At 35.5% G+C, this 13475-nt stretch overlaps 1 protein-coding gene across 1 annotated transcript in view; it reads left to right on the top strand.

Moving 5' to 3' along the window:
• The window catches only part of SH3GL2 (SH3 domain containing GRB2 like 2, endophilin A1), a 54126-nt gene that overhangs the window by 18425 nt on the left and 22226 nt on the right, over nt 1-13475 (top strand). The window lies entirely within an intron of this gene.

Genomic DNA, 13475 nt, shown 5'->3' with positions numbered 1-13475 from the left:
TAAGAAAGCAAAGATTTACTATGAGAGAAATAACTGTTAACTGTTTCTTAAGATTTAGAGAGTTGAAGGTCGATGGCAGGGTTGGGGCTCTTGACTCAGGGAGTCTGTCTCCAGATACACGGCACTGATTCCTCTAATCCAAAGTTACTTCTTCAATGACTTCCATATTTCTTTGTCAACATTACCATGAATTAATGCAAGTCTTGTTCCTGGTTATGATATTTTCAGGCCATCATTTTTCCTTAGCCACAACTCATACTTATTGCTGAGATTATGATTTATTTTCTACTGGATAGAAGTGCCTTTTTTCTTCTCCTAGGAGATAACACGAGCCTTATACTCTCGTAAAGCAATTTTCTAGCTTGAGCTAATTTTGTAAATTAGAGGTGAAGTAGCCATCAAAGAAATTGATGCTCAAAAGGGGAGAAACCAATGACTGAAACTGAAAAAAATGTGGTCCTTTAGTCTAGGGCATGAAAATAGTAAAAAAAAAGTCAATCTCTCATTTTAAATGATTCAACCAGGAGAGTATAAAGGCCAAAACAATGGTCTTGTCTAGGAACCAGCAACCTTTTAAAGGACAAGATAAGTTTTCTATACTATCCTTAAACTTTAATTTGGTAAAGAGCTGCATATGTTATATAGACATACATATATGTTATGTATGAAAATGATGTGTATATGCTGAATTTTGGAGAGATTTTATAATAGCTTAATCTATATTTACATATTTTAATTTATTCGGTTATAGCTATCTCTGTTATAGCTATGTATTTATTTACATTTATTATTTATGTTTTATTTATTATGCCTTTCAATAAAATGACATTATCTCAAAATTGGAAGAGATCTCAAAGAGTATTTAAATCAACCCACATTGGAGATTTCTTTCTACACAAATGATCACCCTGCTTCTCCTAAGTTTCCAAGTATAAGGAACTGAATACCTCCCATGTTTTTTGCTTTTGGAGTTCAGCAGAACAATTTTAACTTATTTTTTTTGTCCGATAATCCTTGAAATATTTGAAAAGGGCTCCACCCCTCCAACTTCTCTATACCAGATATTCTAGTCCCTTAAGCTAGTCAGTCTTTTTTTAACTTGGTTTTAAGAATCCTCACTATTCTAGTCTCCTTTCTAGGATTGTGGATTGAGACCTGGAGGGAATCTTGGAAATCATCTAATAGATTATTTTACAAAAGAGTAAACAGCTTCATGATCAAATAGGTAATGAATAGTAGAGTGAAGATTCAACTGTAGGTCCTCCGACTTCAAATTCAGAATTTTAACAATTACACAGTTGCCTCCGATTGTATTACTCCTTCCAGTTTTCCAAAGAGAAAACTGAGCTTCCAGTAGAACTGACCCAAGAGGTAGGTGACATATTTTCTGATTCCAATTCCAAGTTAGAGTCTCATTACTCAGAATAGGAAATACTCCTAGTCTTCTCAATATATGTAGAATGTGTGTGTGTGTGTGTGTGTGTGTGTGTGTGTGTGTGTGTGTGTAGTTGAGGAGCAGGTAGTGAAACAAAAACAAAAAAGAAATTAAAAATAATATAAAAATTATAAACACTGCCCTAAAGATGATTTTAAAAGGTGAGGACACTCTTTTTTGTCGAATTGAGAAAATGAGTGAGAATTTCTCAAACCCAGGGAACAATATTAGAGTCTGCTGCTTAGAATTATTAGCATGACCTCCTAACTCATACATGTTTGGACTATATTGCAGCCAGAACAGACTTTAGATGTTATTCAATTCAACCTTGTAATCCTAGGCTGGGATGATAACACAGTGAGGTCATCTGGTCCAATTCCTTGATGTTAAATAAATATGATATTACTATCCCCATTTTAGAAAGTCTCAGATTTTCATTTAAGACCATACACAATCTGGCCCTAACCTATCACTCCAGTCCTATTTTTAACTCTGCCAACTTATTGTCCTCCCTGTATTTTACTACTAATCTACTCACTATCCTCTTACAGACTCATTTTTGCCACTATACCTTTGGTCATGCCATTCTTCTGACTGTGACAATACAATACTTTAAGGTTTACAATGTGAGCTCTTCATGACCCCTCTTTGAGGTAGGTAGTACCTCAATCAATGAACCAGGAAACATTTATTAAGCACCTACAATGTGTGTGTGTCACTATCCCAAGTGCTAGGGATATAGAGAGAGGCAAAAGACATTCCCTATCCTCAAGGAACTTACAATCTAATGGGGAGACAAAAGCAAACATATACATATATATGTATATGTATATATATGCAAGCTATATATAAGATGAATAGGAAATGATTTAAAAAGGGAAGGCACTGGGAATTAAGATGGGTTGGGGAAGGCTTCCTGTAGAAATAGGATTTTATTTTAACTTAAAGGTAGCCAGGGAGGTCAATAGTCATAGTGGAGGGCAGAGAGCATTCCAGGTTTAGGGACACCCAGAGAAAATGCCAAGAGCTGAAAGATAGAGTATCATTTTTGTGAATAGCAAGTAGGTCAGTGTAACTGGCTCAAAGAGTATATGCTGGGGATAAGGTGTAAGAAGATTGGAAAAAAAGGAGGGGACAAGGCTGTGAAGAGCTTTGAATGCCAAACAGAGCATTTAGTACCCTTTTACATAAGGGGAACCAGAAAGAATTTGACTTGTCCATGGTCTACAGCTGTCAAGTCAACAAACACTTATTAAACAATTACTATGTACTAGGGAAGTGCTAAATTCTCCAGATATAAGGAGAAGTTAAAAACATTCCCTGCCCTCAGGGAGATCATACCTTGGCAGAAGCAAGCAACTATGTGCAAAAAAGATAAATGGCACATGATCTCTAAGTGAAGGTCCCAGCATTCAAGAGGTTTGGGAAAGGCTTCCCACAGAAGGTATGATTTTAGCTTAGACTGGGGGCCAAGGAAGCCAGGAGGCAGGGATGAGATGGATAGCATTCCAGACTTGAGATGTAGGTAGTGAAAGTGGACAGAGTAGGGAGTGTGCAGCATCCTTTGGGAGGAACTATGAGGCCAGTGTCACTGGATCACAGAATGTTGAGGGTAGTAAGGCATAAAAAGACCATAAAGGCAGAAATAGACCAGATTATAAAGAGGTTTGAAGCCAAGTAGAAGATTCCACATTTAATCATGGGGGCAGTCAGGGACCCTTTTGGAGTTCACTGAAAGGGGGAAGTTGGGGATATGCCATTGTCAGAGACCTACGTTCTAGGAAGATCACTCAGAGTGGAGAGTCTTGAGGCAAAAGGCTTTTGCAAAGGGCCAGACATGAGCTGATGAGAGCCTGTGCTCTGATGGTCAAATATTAGAGAAGAGGGTCTAGATGAGAGACAGAGGTAGAGAGGAAGGTACTTGAGAATCAATTGGACGTGGGTGAAGAGGGAGTGCAATCACAGGGAGCAAGGAGGATTTGAATCAGTTCTCCTGATTCCAAGACCCAGTGTTTTGTCCACTCTACCAAGAGGCTTCTCCATTCCAGCTACTCTATCCACACAGTGAGTTCTCTCCCTTGCTCCAGGTATTCCTACAGTGCTTGCTGCTTATCCATTCATTTGGCATTTAATATACACTTTTTATATAGTGGGTTCATTTTGCCTTTTTATGTCTCCAACTTATACATTTCTTGTGTTGTCTTGTTCATAGTACCTTGCCCTTTCAATGGAAAGCACGTTAAATTTGAAGGCAGAAGACTTGTCTTTTATTTTAGGATGATATTCATTCTAAAGTAAATGTGGCAGGATTGCATAGTGGATAGAGAGCTGGCCTCAAAATTAGGAAGAACTGGGTTCCAATTCTGATTCTAATGTAAATTCGCTTTTTGGCCAAGGACAAATCATTTAATTTACAATTAAGTGATCTCTTCCTCACTGTTAGTCCGGAAGCTTTATAAAGTCAAGGACTGTCTTTTGCCTATTTTTATATCTCCAGCACTTAGCACCATGTCTGGCTCATCGTAAGTGCTTAACAAATGTTTATTTAATCTAGGTAACTGTGCAACACTATACGTTTCAGAAAAGGTGCCAACCTCCTTTGATAGAGAAAATTCCATTCCTGAGAGTCCCTTATGCCGAAGAAATCAAAGGTTCAGATACATCTTTTCCTAAAATGTGATGCTCAGAAGTGGTAAAGTATTCTAGATATGGTACAGAGTAAAATAGAGCTGTCCCTTTCCTTCCCCTTCCTTCCAAATGCCTAGCATTGCACTCTTTAGTGTTTAATTAATATTCATTGAGTTTCTTATTTTAAGTGTATAGAAGTGAATACAACTTGATAGACTAAAGGATAGCTTGTTTCTACAAGTTCTCTGTTATAATGCAGCTCCTTGTGTGTAGGGATTATTCTATTCTTTTGTACTTGTATCCCCAGTGTCAGACATATAGTGGGAGCTTAATAAATGCTTGGTGATTAAAACTGATTTGATCATGATTGGTTTAGGGTGCCTGAAGAAGTCAGTGCTCATAATAGCATTCTCTCATTAGGAAGTTAGTGAAATGATTTTATGACATTAGCCCATTTTCACCTCAAAAAGCCAGCAAACTAAGCCCTATGGATTTGTAAAGGCTCAGATGCATCTGGTCTGTTTCATTGACTTGAATTCCAGCCAATATAATTAATCATCAGATGCACAATTTGTAACCTGCTAGAGATAACAGCAACAGGAGTGATAATACTTAAAACTCATTTATAAAGCACTTTAAGGTTTTCTTTCCTCACAACTCTGGGATGAAGAATAGTGCCAGAGAGGTTGAATAGCAACAAGTGATCTCATCCTCATTGTATATATCAAGGAATAAGCTCAGAGAATTGATGACTTGCCCAGGATTACATAGCAGTTAAGAGAATGGCAGGTGGTAAAGTGGATGATTTTATTTCCTTTCTCTTCAGAGGATTCACATTTTAAAATAGGAAAGACCAATAGAAGCCCCTAAATTATTAAATTTTCAACTTCCTTTCAAGCCTGTAAAATAGGCTTTGAGTGAGAGACTGAACTGACTCCAAATGAAAGTACTTTCATTTTTTGAAGAAAACCACTCAGTTAGCCCCAGTTAGAGGGTTTGTTTCCATTCTTTCTTCTTACAACAAGAGCATTGACTTCCGTTCAGCTGTGACCAGAATCAAAATGGTCCTCAGTGAAAGCCACACATTTTTTACTTTTGAGTGGGGAGCTTGATTGGAAGGAGCTGTGGACGTCCCAAATGACTTCCTTAAAAGATGGCACAACTCTGATTGAGGCTAAAAATGAAACCCCTGGCTTCATCACCACAGTGGGGAATATTGAGGGGGAGGGGATGGGAAAAGATCATCATCATGGATAAGAAGTTTTCTCAATTTCTTCTTCCTATTTTTTTTAGCATGCCTCTTCAGACTTCTCATCAGGTGCAAACCTCATTTTCAACACTCCACTCTAGATAGATAAATTGCCTTTCATGATAATCCATTCCATCCATTACTTCTTGTGAGAAAGTATTTTTTTCTTCTCTTGCATGTTGTCTTTACTTTAGATGGAGCTTCTTTTTATGAAAATATTTCATGTAGATTAAAGTTTTTTCTGTAAAAATTGAATGATTAGAGTTCTGTTTGATTATGGAGCAAAAATGAAGATTGTTGAGTTGCTTTGACCACTGACTTATTTTAGATCCTTCAAATCATTTTCCCCTTCGGATTAAAATGTGGATAAAAATCACTATCAAAGCAATATTCCTAAAGGCCATGTCTGGTCATGTCATTTTTCTACTCAGTAACCTCCAGTGGTTCCCAATTGTGTCCAAAATCAGCTATAAAAATTTTTGTTTGGCTTTTAAGGTCTTTGCAAACCTCCCCCATTCCAAGCCTCATATCTACAATCTTTTTACACCATATGCATATATATATATATATATATATACGTGTGTGTATATATATTCAATGATTTATTCAATGATTTAGATCCCCTTGCTGTCCCTCAACAAGATACTCCATCTTGAATTTTCACTCATATTCTCTCCCTTTTCCTGACTTCCTTAGCTGCCTTCAAATTCCACCTTCTATCAAATGCTGCCTTCTCTCAAAGAAGCTTCTCCTTGTCCCCTTTAATGTTAGTACCTTTTCTCTGAGAAAATCTCTACTCTTCTTCCACATGTCTTATTGGTACAAAGTTGTTTGCATGTTTTCTCCTCCTATTAGAATGTGAACTTCTTGAAAGGGGTGGTTATTGCCTTTTTTTTTTTTTTGGTATTTCAACATTTAGTGCAGTTCCTGGCACAAAGTAGACATTTAATAAATGCATGATGACTTGATTAAAGGCTTGATGTCCAGGAATAGAAAGGGGAAGGAAGTCTAGGATGAGGAGGTTTTTAAAAAAATTCAATTCTATTTTCCTTATGGAGAAATCCTATTGGATAATGTCTTACTTTATTATCAATATATAATTGATATGTAACAGTTTGTTTTGGGGTCTTATCCCTGACTAAGCTAAATGAAAATAGTGGCTATATTTTCCCTCCAAGTAAAGAATAATAATAATAGGCAGCATTCATAAAACACTTTACATATATTATTTCATTTGGTCTTCACAACAACCTTGTGAGGTAGCTGCAATTATTCCTCATTTACATATGAGGAAACTGAGGCTTAGAGAGGTTAGGCATCTTGGCCTATACTCATACAATTGGTAAGTATCTGAGGCAGGATTTGAACTCTGGTTTTTGTGACTTCTAAGTCCAGTACTCTGACCACTATTTTCACTGAGCTGCATAGAATGTGTGATTCATGTTCAACTATAAAGGTATTTTAATACATTTATTTGCTTTCTGAGCAAGGAAAATTACCTTCCTTGAATTTACTTTCAATCATCCTTCCAAAGAATTGGAAGGCTCTTAATTTCCTTAATTAATTATCACTACTCAGACCTTTTGACAATTGATTATAGCCTTCATATTTCAGGTATTAGATGGGAAAGGACACTAGAGATGATGTAGCCCAACCCTTTTATTTCTCATGAGAAAAGTGAGAGTTCACAGAGATGGAAGTGTGATAAGAGAATATCTGGCTTAACTTTCTTATGGCTATTTACTTAAGACAGCACATCAGGTAGGAAATGAAAATTGTGAAAGCAAGCTTATCAGCTCAGGTCTGCTGTTATCTATTTTCCTGTTTTAGCTTATATAGATCTTCCTTTCCTGCCATTTGTTTTTTTTTTTAAATCTGAAAATCTTTATTTCCCCTTTTTCACTCTTTGAAATGCTATTGTGCCCATCCTGTTTATATAACTCAAACCTATATAATGGAACTGGCTGGTTTAGTTCAGGGAAGTCTACACTTTGAGTATAATAAGCTCTGTTATCATTGCCCTCTGTGTAGTTGATTGTATGATTGACAGAACTTCTGGATCAATGGATTTTCTGACAATTTCTGTAACAAGTAAATTGCTCAATTACACAGTTAGGTGATGGCAAAATTGAGACTCAAACCCACATCCTTTGACTCCCAACCCAGTTCTTTTTTCCTGCTACAGCACAGCTTTTTTGACAGTTTATCCTCACTTCAGCTTTGTAAATGAATGCAGGACCAGAAAAAGATGACCTAAATTAGATCATTCTTTGGGAATATTTAGATAAAAATAAAAAAAGTATATAACCTATAACTTTGACATTGCTGATTTTATTTTTTGCTCTCAGCATAATTGCTAAATATGGAAAGTATGCAAAAAACGGGTGAAAATATCATGCTTTTGTAAACATTTGTGACATCATTAAGGTCTACTCTTCATAATGTTAGCATTGACCTTCCTTGCTAAGAATATCTGCAATTGTATCTTTGTGACTTATTAAGCTGCAGCTAATTAAGATAAAAAGAACTTGTTCAAGGCAATGTTGAGATGGAGGATTGAATTCCCTATCATCTTTTTTTCAGGTAGTTGCCTTTTAAAAAATAGATACATCTTTTGGATGTAATAGATCCTGTATTAAATAGATCTTTCTAAGTGAAAAAAGGAGTACTGACCTTCCTAGTTATACCTCTTTCACAAACTACTATATTTTAGGCCAATCACTTAAGTTCTTTGGGTCTCAGTTTTCACATCTGTAAAACAAGGAGTTTGGCCCATATGATCACAAAAGGTCTTCCTTGACTATAAGATTATATGAACAATAACAACTCATGGTTCTATAGTATTTTAAGATTTATAGAGTACTTTTATTAGAACATACATGAGAGAGACTACAGGTATTTTCCCCCTATTATTTCTATTTAGTTAGGGGAACTATGGGAGGAAAGGATAAATGACTTGCCTAGAGTCATACAGTTAATGAATGACAGAGCAGAGATTTGAATTCATTTCATAAGTTCAACATTCAAAATTGTTTATGCATAGATAGATAGTTGGATGGATGGATAAGACATTTAAGTGCTCACTATGTGCCAGGAACTTTGCTAAGTACTGAGAATACAACAAAAATAAAAGAATTCCTATTCTCAAGGAACTTAAATTCTAAAAGGGAGATGAAAAGGGAAAAAAGTTAGGAAAAGAGTAGGTACTATGGGGACAGGGTTGGTGCTATTGAGCTAGGAATTAGAGACTCAAGAAAAGTAGGCATAGACTAGCCAGGTACTTTCTCAAGTGGAAAGTAGGAATTCACCATTGGAAGATGGGAGCCATTAAGGGCATCTCTAGGGTGAGGAAGCAGCTGGGAAAGTTGATAGAGTTAGGAACAGAGCTGGAGTGTTAAAAGAGTTTTCTTAATCTCTCTTTCTTTCTCTTTAAGAGAAATAATGGATAATTGGGCATTTCTCTAATAGAGGTTTTGATCAGAAACTCCCTAAAGGGAAGAGGTAACCAGCAATAGGAGCAGAGACTAAGATTTTTTCTGAGGGATACTTTCGATAGATCTATTGATATAATTCAACTAACATTTATCAAGTGTCTATTATATGCAAGGCATATTGGTATTTTGGGGAATAAAATGATAAAAAAAGACCTTGTCTTTATTTCCAAAAAGATGATATTGTATCTTGGTAGGTATACATCTTTGAGAATAAAAGTGACTTTACAAAGCAAGTGCTTGTAAAAATATGCATATTATTTTTTCTTCATTTATTTGTTTGTTACATTGAAATTCCCAGATATCATCCCTCTTCTGTCCCTCCCTGCACTAGAAAAGATATCATTTGACAAAAAATATGTATTTATACAACTATGTCTTGCATATTTTTATTTATCAGTTTTTTTCTCGGGAGTTGTACTTAGATCATATCCATCAAAATCACACACTCTAAGAACTAGGAAATCTCAGAAATCACCTCCTGCTAGGAGTCATTCACCCTTTTTGTGTCATGATTTTTGGGGCAGTATGATCAAGTCTCTGGACCCATTATCAGAATAATGTTTTTTTTAATGCATAAAAATACAAAATATTACAAATAAAAGCAGTTATATCAAAGTCTTAGTTAGATGGGCTTTCAGAATTACTGAAGCCTGGAAAATTCATTATTCTTTGGCCAATCTGACAATGAGTCTCTGGGATATTAGTTGGTTTGTCCCTAGGCACAGAGAGCTTTTGCTTTAGACTTTGCTAATAAGCATGCTAATACTTCAGCAAGCATTTGTGTGTTTTTAAAATATTCTCTGCATATCTTAACATTTAATTTATACAGCCCTTGTTTCTTACTTATCTCTTACCCAGAGGAAGCCTCAAGCTCTTTTCGCAAGTTTAACCTTATAGAGTAGGCTATTTAAATTTGCTTTTTCGTTGATTTTTTGGGTGGTAATTCTCTCTTATTCTTTGTGTTATTGTTTCCAAAATGAGGAGGAATCATGTTAAGCTTTCGTCCAATTGGGCCCTTAATTTCTTCATTCGCTTTCTACCATTTTGTGATATATTGTAGAAGAATGGAAACCTTGTGTATGCTCTGTAAGCCCAACCTGACTCCTTCTTCTTGGTTGTATTTGTTCCACATCTTTTTAACTTCCATTTTACAACTTACTGTCCCAATACTCCCACCCCCAGTAATGAAATTAAACAGTTTCTTCCAATGCTTTAAAACCATCTAGCTAAACTCAATAGACTTCACATGAACATGTCTAGAGTTTCATTATCAATCACTAATCATTCAAAGAAAGATTTACAGGCCAAAATCTCGGAGGGTCTTCATTTAAAATAGATTAAAATGAATTTATAAATTTTTCAGATTACCTCAAAGATGATAGTTGAAACTACTTTTAAACCATGAGAGGATTTGGAGGTAAAACAGTGGCATAGATTTCCCCCTCCTCTTAAAAATAGCTTCAATAAAAAAATAAACATATTTACTGTAAGTGGGGTAGAAGAATGAACTGTTTTCTAGTTGTACAACATTCAATATTATAATTTAGCAAATCTATAAAATTGGAGCAGCGGTTCCTGGTAGATTATAGTAATGTCATTGCTGTCTAGTGGGGGTAGGATGAAATAGAAGTATTTGTCCTCTAATAGTTGGAATCAGATTTGGGAAAGAAGCAAGTAGTATTTGGCCCTTTATCAGTGCTTATGGATTGATTGAATAATGGACTACAATGCATTAAGGCACAAACATATAACCAAATTTTACATCGTGATTCAACATTTAGATATTTCATGAGAAATTATAGAGAAAAGATTAGGGGATGTTTCATTCTTTCCAAATCCACATGTGATATATTTATTCCAGTTTTTTCCTAGACTATCCTTGATACTATCTCTTGTTTTCTCATTATAAGGGAGTCCATTCCATTTTTATTTTTGCTTACATTCTGTTTTTCTGTACTGTCTGAAATCTTCTCTTTCCCTATTAATTATCCTGGCCTCCATTTCCATGTCATTGCTGGTTAAGAAGCTGGAGCTCAGATTTATTTTCATGCATAGAAAAAATTCTCAAGGTAGTCTTAGATGATATTATTTTCACATACTGCACCAACTTAAAGCCTTAGAAGTTAGACCATATTCCTTTAAACAAGTATGTGTACAGTCTGTGTGAGATACTAGAAGTTTATTGGCAGCATTATTCAGTGAGATATAATGGCTTTTTCAAGATTTCCTGCTTAATGGTCCAAGGCGTTATGCCATATTACTGTGTTAAATTTCTTTTGTCCTAAGACCACCAATGCCAAAATCTTCAAAAGCAGCAAAAAATATTTTTTTCGTTAAGAATACTTGGATGGACTGAAGAGTCTTTCACAAATAAAATGTCTTAGTACTTTTATTTTTCATGTTATCATAGGTTCATAGAAAAGCTAGCATTTTATAGAATGCTTTAATGTTTTCAAATCACATTGCACTTATTAATTGATTTGATCATTAAAACAACTCTGGAGCTAGATTATATTATTATCTCCCTTTTACAGATGAGAAAACTGAATCAAAAAGAGGTTAAGCGACTTGCCCAGGGTAACACAGTTAATAAATGCCTGAGTCAAACTCAAGTCTTCCTGACTCTGAGTCATTAGAATGATAAGTGACCTTGAAAAAGGATCTAGTCTAATCCTTTCATTTTATAAATGGAGAAACTGATCAAAGAGTAAACTGAAAAATATAGCAAAGAGCATTAAAGTATTGAGTGGTGATGTTTGTCTTTACACACAATTTTTTCGGTCTATTTACTTCCTCCTAGGTATTGTGCCTGAAATTATGGGTAGCTATCACCAAGTGGTAATTTTGAGTCTGGCAGTGAAATTGAACTTTCAATAGATGTAGATAATAAGTCTCAGATTATAAACAGTATGTATGGCTACATATTTCAATTTTTCCCTAAAAAGGTAGATTTTGGTTAATAATTTTGGTAGCCTTTTTACCACTCATTAAATTTTAAGATCTGTTGTTAAATTAAAAAAAAATCTGTTGTTGTTCAGTTGTACCAATCATGTCTGACTCTTCCTGTCCCTGTTTGTGGAGTTTTCTTGGCATAGATACCGGAGTAGTTTGCCATTTTCTTCCCCAATTCCTTTTAGAGATGAGGAAACTGAGGCAAACTTGGGTTAAGTAACTTGCATAGTGTCATACAGCTAGTACATGTCTAAGGTTAGATAGATCTGTACTTGGGTCTTCCTGACCGTGCCACTTAAATTTTAAGATCTGCATGTATAAATTTAAAGACAATCCAGAATTAGATGAAAAAATGCCCAAGTACAATTCAGTAGCTTCCTTGGTAAATTTAATCTGGTGTAGCTACTACCTCCTGCCTGTCATCCACCATATGCAGTCATTTTATACAGACTTTTTTAAGCTTTAATTTCATTCACTCTTTTGTCTTGCATAAATTGTCAGTCCGAGCTCATTTTGAGCTTAAACATTTCTACCACCTTACTTACACTTTACTTCTTTGCTTTTGCAACCCAATCATCTTCAATCACTTGCTCTGGATTCCCTTGCTAAAAAAATCTGTTAGTCAATAAGTTCTATGTGCATTCACATCTATCTCCCTAGACTGCTCCCTCTTTTCTTCTTCATCAGAATTTTAAAATCAGATTTTCTTTCTGAGAACTTTCCAACTTTATGTGGCTTTACCTGCTAAAACTTTAGATTGTGGAACCAAACCTATATTCTTTCTGAATTCATTGAAAAATACTTTCCCCAAATTTAGAGTAGGCAGCAGAGTATACCTACCTTTCCTACTAATTATATATCAAAATCTCTAGGGCACCATCTGCTTGTCTATTTAAGTAAATTGGATATAGTCAGAGGGGCGGTCACTACCCTCTAGCAGACCAAGAAAGTTCTTGCAGAAAGTAGAATTTGAACAGAGACTTGAAAGAAGCTAGAGAAGTTAATAAACATAACAATTAGCACTTATAAAATATTTCCAGGTTTACAAAGTGCTTTACCTATATTATCATATTTGATTCTCATAACAACTCTGGGGGGTAGTTGCAATTATTATTCCCATTTTATAGATGAGGAAATTAAAATTGAGAAAGATTGTCTCTTGTCTACAGTCTCCCAGCTCATGTGTCTTAAAGTGAGCTTTGAATTCAGTTCTTCTAAATCAAAGTCCACTATTCTATCTGTCATGCTGCTTATCTGCTTAGTGTGACATCTAGCTCCTTTAGAGGTAAAGCTAGGAGATTAAATAAAGTGGGAGAGTTTTCGGCATTCAGGATAACTGATTCACAAGCACGGGAGCTAGAGATGGAGTATCATGTGTAGCTAGGGGATCATAGCATGACACAGGGAATAAAACTGGCAAGTTTGGTAGAGTCTAGTTTATGAAAAGCTTTAAATGCCAGACAGGGAACTTTACACTACTTCTAAATAAATTGTTCTCCTGGTTTTGCTTGTTTATTTAGTGGCAAAGACCTGGAAACCAAGGATGTGCCCATCAGTTGAGGAATGACTTAAATTATGACTTATCAATGAGATGGAATATTATAGCGCTATAAGAAATTAATAAGGGGATGGTTTCAGAAAGATCTGGGAAGATTTATATGATCTGATGCAAATTGCAGTGAGCAGAACCAAGAGAACACTTTATGTTCTATTATCA

Source organism: Gracilinanus agilis, chromosome 1 (genome assembly GCF_016433145.1).
Source record: "Gracilinanus agilis isolate LMUSP501 chromosome 1, AgileGrace, whole genome shotgun sequence".
Taxonomy (NCBI): domain Eukaryota; kingdom Metazoa; phylum Chordata; class Mammalia; order Didelphimorphia; family Didelphidae; genus Gracilinanus; species Gracilinanus agilis.
Note: the sequence above shows the minus strand (reverse complement) of the source record. Positions and strands in the feature narration are given on the sequence as shown.